The 7,500-nt window shown below is 34.3% G+C and overlaps 1 protein-coding gene and 1 long non-coding RNA gene across 4 annotated transcripts in view; one reads left to right on the top strand and one right to left on the bottom strand.

Annotated features, from left to right (window-relative positions):
- The window catches only part of LOC135216268 (serine/arginine repetitive matrix protein 2-like), a 350,391-nt gene that overhangs the window by 222,716 nt on the left and 120,175 nt on the right, over positions 1 to 7,500 (top strand). The gene's annotated exons all lie outside the window — the stretch shown is intronic.
- LOC135216289 (uncharacterized) overlaps positions 1 to 7,500 on the bottom strand; it is a 196,890-nt gene that overhangs the window by 90,817 nt on the left and 98,573 nt on the right. The window contains exon 2 of the long non-coding RNA XR_010314848.1: positions 413 to 503. This is a non-coding gene — a long non-coding RNA (uncharacterized LOC135216289). The remainder of the gene's footprint in view (positions 1 to 412; positions 504 to 7,500) is intronic.

Below are 7,500 nucleotides of genomic sequence, written 5' to 3' on the forward strand. Positions count from 1 at the left end.
GTGGGAGGGGTGTGGAGGTGATAGGAGGATGGGCGTGCGAGGGGATGGGGGGAGATTGTTGGTGGGGGAAGGAGGGAACTGATGAAGGGGAGGGGGTAAGTGAACTTATCTGAACCTTTGCTCAGGTGTTGGGGGTTCTGACGGACTACAACTTAACATTATAAATTACATTGTGTTAGAATGTCATCACTGTCCGACTAACAGCCTTGAAGATATTCCCGAATAACGACGCCACATCTGGTCTGAAATGGTTAGTAAACTGGTTTCAATTATAAAAATATCATCAAATAACGCTCTAAGTTAATTATCACTATATTATATATATATATATTATATATATATATATATATATATATATATATATATATATATATATAATATATATATAATTCATATAAGACTATCACATTACCGTGATTCACGGTAAGTATATGAGGTGGGAGGCGGCATGAACTTATATCTCTTGCGTGGTGGCGGGGTGGTCTTGGGCTTCACTGCCAGGCCTGGAATTGAGAGGTCGATGGTTAGCGCCTGTCGATCGCTAATTCTATTATCGCTTAATAAATTCCCCCTCGGTTAAACATATATGAAAATATATTAATTCCGAGGTGGAGCGAATTAGATATTAAAGGACATTTGTAGTTCGATATTATATAATTCATATATGTATATATATATATATATATATATATATATATATATATATATACTATATATATCAGTTATTATAACGATTATTATTGATTTCGTTTAGTCTGGTCAGTCATTGGATGGGTGGCTACCAAGAAAACGCTCAAGCCGTTGGAAAATAAGCCCCTTAAACATCCATGCTGCACTGCAATGGTGAGCAACCTCACTTCCTGGATTAATTGATGAAATTCTTCTGATTCCAACCCCTCAAGTTACAAGGCACTTTTGATGCAATATATAAATAATATTATATAATGATTATTAATATATTTATATTATCTATATATATTAAATATATATATATACATGCATACATATATACAATATATAGATAATAAAGAAAACACAATGCTTGAGCAACATCAGTTACTAAAAGTAAACACTCGCAGTAGATGGGGAGACGAACAAAATTCATTCGAGATGACTAAAGGGAGAGATAAGGGATCCAAAATTAGAAATATGACATCAGAGGAGAGCAAAAGAGGAAAAGGAGAGAGAGAGAGAGAGAGAGAGAGAGAGAGAGAGAGAGAGAGAGAGATTACAGCAATTTACTAAAATGAAAACCTAGCCAATTTCAAGGACACAGTTCTTCAAGGTTTTATATTTTTGGGTCCAGAGGCCGCCGGGACGGGCAACCCAATAACCTTATAGAGTAGAAAACAAAGAAAAGAGCGAGGAAGTTAAAAAGTGGGATTCAACCTCCAGGGACGTGACAGAACTGCCTCAGGAAGGCTGAAAGCCTATATATAAGTGCCAGGGAAAAGAGAGCCAGGAGGAGAGTTCCGAAACTGGTAGTCGAGAAAATGAAATGAGTGAAGAGGTTTCCTAGAGGGTGCTACGAGACGCATGAGGTCACTGAGGCAGGCAAAGAAGGGCTGCGCATAGCAAAGAACAATATTTTCATCACTGTACTACTTAAAAAATCTTTTCCTTGACAATAATTAATTATCAATAAATGCTGTAAAAAATATTTTTTCAAGTATAAATAAATTGCGTCATCTAACTTTTCTCTCCTTTCTTCTTCCTCACTCCCTTCCACTCAGACTACTTGTCCCCCTCCCCCTCCTCTTCCTCTCCTCCTCCTCCTCTCTCTTCTCTTCCCCCTCACTCTCTCACCAGACTACTTGTCCCTCTCTCTCCTCTCTTCTCTCTCTCTCTTTCTCTCCTCTCTCTCTCTCTCTCTCTCTCTCTCTCTCTCTCTCTCTCTCTCTCTCATAAATGCAAACTCGATTGCTTTACCGGAAGTTTTCCCTCACGACTTTGATTCATTCACTAGCTTAACAGGATTGCAACGGTGCCTCGAAACTCGAAGCTTCTGTTCCTTCATTCATATGAATAATGAAGTTTCCAATTCCCATGAAAAAAATAGATTCATTAATGCTCTTTTTTTTATTATTTTTATCTTTATATAGTACAGTCATGCCTCCCCTTGGGATAGTTTTCATGTTTCATAAATAAACATGGTATGGCTAATAATAATGATAATAATAATTATGATAATAATAATCAGACTCGAAAATCCCTGGGGTGAATTACTGAGTATGTTATAATATAAGATTTCGGTAAATGTTATTGATTTAAATCTTTTTCAAATCTTTTTCTCAAAAAATATATAAACAAAACGAAAAATTTTGCGACATGTTTAAGTATGCCTTGGTATCGTTAGAGAGAGAGAGAGAGAGAGAGAGAGAGAGAGAGAGAGAAGAGAGAGAGAGAGAGAGACTTAAGGAGCTATGAAAGATGACTAAAATTCAGTTAAAATAAATACAATCGCGCGAGTGAACATGAAGACTTCTCTCGCATGCATTTACCGTTCCATCCATCTAGAACCTTCCCCATCTCCTTCCTCCAGACATTCCCGAGTTATACACTTATTTCTCGCTAACCCGACTGTCTGCATTCTTTCGGACCCATCTCAAATCACACTGGCCAATAGTTTCTCATGAGTTAGCCTTTTTATCACTTCTGTATACCTTCACATTTTGCCCCCTTGTTATTCACCTTATACCAGATATATTACGAAAACGGTTCAAGTCTAACAATTCAACATTTTTGGGCGCTCAAGTTGCACATCCATACAGGAGAACTTCCTCAAGAGTCAATCATATATTCCAAATCTGGCTTCCATGGACACTCCAGCTCTCTTCCAACTCCCTGGCACTTACCCTGCTACCTTTTTCTCTTGACCTAATTAGTGAATTCTCTCATATCCCAGTTTGTCATCCATCAAATCCCTCTAGAATAACTCTACATACTAATGCTTTTCACTCTCACGTCATCCATATCAACATTCACTCCTCTATTTATTCCCAAGAATATGTACAGTTATTCTGGAGGAATTCACTATAAACTGATAAACTGGGAGAAGAGAGAATTCACTGATTAGGTCAAGAGAAAAAGGTAGCAGGGTAAGTGCCAGAGAGTTGGAAGAGAACTGGAGTGTCCGTGGCAGCCTGATTTGGAATATATGATATATTTCGCGCTCTGCTACCATTTCGGTGGTCCGAAGTTCGATTCTCGGCTCGGCCAACGCGGAACCAGAGGAATTTATTTCTGGTGATAGAAATTAATTTCTTGATGTAATGTGGTTCGGATCCCCCAATAAGCTATAGGTCCCGTTTCTAGGTAACCAATTGGTTTCTAGTCACGTGAAAATATCTAATCCTTCGGGCCAGTCCTAGGAGAGCTGTTAATCAGCTCAGTGGTCTGGTAAAACTAAGATATACTTAACTTGGAATATGATTGACTCTTGAACAAAGTCTCCTGTGGGGATGTGCAACGTGAAGTTTTAGACTTGAACCGTTTTCGTAATATATCTGGTGTAAGGTGAATAACAAGGGCGCAAAATGTGAAGGTATACACAGACGTAGTGAAAAGGCTATATATATATATATACTATATATATATATATATATATATATATATATATATATATATATATGTATATATATATATATATATATATATATAATATATATGTATGTATGTATGTATGTATGTATATACATACTAATTATTGGTTAGAATGAAAAGTTTGAGGTAAGCCGTCGTTCTATGTAATTTTTGTCCATTTATATTGAATTGATAATATATATATATATATATATATATATATATATATATACTATATATATATATATATATATATATATATATATATATGTATATATATATATATATATATATATATATATATATATACATATATATGCCGTGCATGCAGACAGACAGAGACAGATAGATAGATAGATACGCGCCGCCTACATATTCGCAGCCGTCCATTTCATCAACAACTTTATGGCGTGAGCTATAAAAACAGCCATATTCCTCAGGGCCGGCATAGAAATAAAAATACCAATTGACTCCATACACTAAAGCTGCTTCGAAGTGATGAGAGAAAAGTATTTGCACTTTTGTCGGAACTACATAATTTGTAGATCCTCTTATGAGAGAAACAGAAGAGAATGTTTTATAGTTTCCTCTTTATCGTTTTTCCCGTAAACCTTCCCAGCCAGATTACTTTAACATTCTACCTGTCGGTGTCTTTCTTTTGCTCTGGAAGTGCATTTCATATATAAATAAACACCTGTCTACACGCATGCACACACACACATGTACATATGTAGTGTGTTTTGTGTGCGTGTGTTTGCAATGAGAACGTTTGTACACTGACACAAACACGACTAGTTTCAATCACACACATGGCAGTACCAATGCATCGCGAAATCACGATATTTTTCCTAACAAAATACCGACAGTTTACGCGACCATGTGCGAGCTGTTTGTGCGAACGAGTATTTGCGCGTACGTGTCTGTGTAGGTGCGTGCATGCAAGAGCATGAAGATCGTGCGTGTTTTCCGTGAGAAACGAGGCTAATTAGCATAGGCATGACCCTCAGGTCAAACTCCCTTTTCAAAACTCGGTCGAGCGATGGAGGGTCACGAGAGGCGACACTGGGATGACACAAGCGGAAAATATCCCCTTTGAAGTACTTGTTTCGTCAACTGTTTTTTTTTTTTTACATTTAAATTTAAACTGTTTTTCGAAATGAGTCATATCATTCAGTTTCTTTACTTATAAACATTATCTAATCATTGACTTTAGTCAAAATGAAAGAAAACAGATGAACAAGAAATAAAACGTGTCTTTGTTTTTTTCGATAATTCGCTAATTCGATAATTCGGACATTTCTTTCTCTTTTTGTTGCCCAACCTTACATTCATAACATGGAAAGTACCTTTCTCATTAGATTTGCAATACTTAATATACCTTTGTTTCAGTATTCTTCTGAAGATTGAAAAAGAAACCCACCACAAAATCACTGTGTAACGTGTTTACTTCTAAGTATTTACATTTAATTTTACTCCACACTCGAGTACTTTCAGGCCCTATCTGTGGCCCATTTTCAAGAGATGTGTAGGTTGTCATCTCTTGAAAATGGGCCACAGATAGGGCCTGAAAGTACTCGTGTGTGGAGTAAATTTAAATGTAAATACTTAGAAGTAAACACGTTACACAGTGATTTTGTGGGTTTCTTTTTCAATACCTTTGTTCTTTAATATAGAGAATTTACAAGGATATTTCAATTCTTTCCCAAAGGGAATATTAAGTACGATTAGTTATGGAAATAACTCTCATATCTTTTGGCTAAATACTTTTGTCTAGATTATTTCCCTGTTGCGAAGCACGAGCGTCAACTACAGCAAATTTAAGAAAAAAAAGCGTTTCTTTTATTATATTTTCGTGGAAATGTCATAATTCATTTACTCCTTTTTTGGTGAAATATTAGCACTAAATATTGTCATATTAAGAAAAATCTTATTTTTTCCTCATTTTTCCGAAAAAAAGCCTTTTTCCCTATTTGCAAAGCGATGGGTTATTAATTACTCCCTATTAAGGAAAAAATAATATTTTTGTCTAAACGAGCAGGATTTTTGTTCATTCTCTTTGGAAGCGAATTGAAAAATCCTTGGTAATTATTTATATTTGAGAACAAAGGTATGTTAAATACTGCAAATGTAATTGGAAAGATACTTTCCATGTTATTGGTGCAGGGAGCGTCAGGTTTTGTAACATGAAGATTAAATAATGCTTATAAGTAAAGAAAACTTTAATGTTATGACTCATCTCAAAAAACAGTTTAAAGTTATTAGTTAGATACCGTTATTTCTATTACTTACAAAACAAAGCATATACTATATATATATATATATCATATATATATATATATATATATACATAATATATGCATATATATATAGAGTAAATACTTATATATAATGTGTGTACGTGTGTGTGTGGGTGTAGGTGTGTAGATATACATATATAATATATATATATATATATATATATATATATATATATATATGTGTGTGTGTGTGTGTGTGTGTGTGTGTGTAAAAATATAAATAAACATATATCCAAACAAACGAAAGAACCTCATTACAGGCTATGAGAAAAGCAGAGCCCCGAAACCACTCCGGGAAGCATTAAATTGACAAAAGAGCTTTTACGAACGCATGCAAAGCGAAATTCAATCAAGATATTCATAAGATGTCTCCGGTTTATAACCTTATTGCAGTTTGAAAGTGAATACGTCATTTCCTTAAAAAGGGAAAGTCGAAGCTGCAATAGTTTGAAGTTTAAGAAGTTCTCTTTCCAGTGACCGATGAGATGTAGCAATATAATGTCGACTGGGAGTTTCAAAGGGTTCTCAAGATTAAATGAAAAATGAGATTTCTTTTTTATTATATACCACCTGTAAAAAGTATGACTAAAGAAAAAGAAAAAGAGATGAAAGTCTTTGCGTCAACTCGCAGATATTTTAAAAAGATCTCAAGAAAACATAAATGAGATCATTATAAGGATCTTAGCTCTATAAATAATTCATATTGTGAAATACTGTGATAACCGGTCATGGCTACACAGATGGAAGTACAGAGATGCACACATCACACATACACACGCACATGTGTATATATATATATATATATATATATATATATATGTGTGTGTGTGTGTATATATATATATATATATATATATATATATATATATATATATATATATGTGTGTGTGTGTGTGTGTGTGTGTATTGATTTCTGTCACACTATCGTGAAATCTTTACTCAGATTTTAAAGTATTACACACACGCGTGTGTGTGTGTCTGTGTGTGTGTACGTGTAATACTTTGAAATGTTCATAAACATTTCATTATATTCTAACTGAAGTATTAATCATTCAATCTCTCTCTCTCTCTCTCTCTCTATCTATCTATCTACATACACAAGCAATTGTATGTATATATATATATTAATATGTTATAGTATTATTTGTATATTATCTTATACTATCATTTTATACTTATTTATATATATATATAAATTAACGGGATGTCCCTTAAAATCTCGTGATTGAAAAACATGAAAAAAAAAATCCTTTTGAAAAACGTTTTTGAAAACATCAGTTATCAAAAGAAAAAAAACTGTAAAAATGCCTTAATTGGTCTTTTTTAGAAACCACCGGAAGATGAAGGAATCAATAATGATATTTGAAAACGAAAATGGGGAATATTTTTTAATGGTTTTTAGACGGAAAGAAGGTCAATGGGACGGAAATCCAATGACCTAATTTAACCAACGCCCTACGGCATGAAATGAATATGTGAGAGAGAGAGAGAGAGAGAGAGAGAGAGAGAGAGAGAGAGAGAAGAGAGAGAGAGAGAGGACCTGACTATGTAATCAATAATTATTATGCATCACAACCGTTTGGTTAGTTTTGCTAAATGTATTTAGTAAATACTTTTAAAT

This window comes from Macrobrachium nipponense, chromosome 19 (genome assembly GCF_015104395.2).
Source record: "Macrobrachium nipponense isolate FS-2020 chromosome 19, ASM1510439v2, whole genome shotgun sequence".
NCBI lineage: Eukaryota > Metazoa > Arthropoda > Malacostraca > Decapoda > Palaemonidae > Macrobrachium > Macrobrachium nipponense.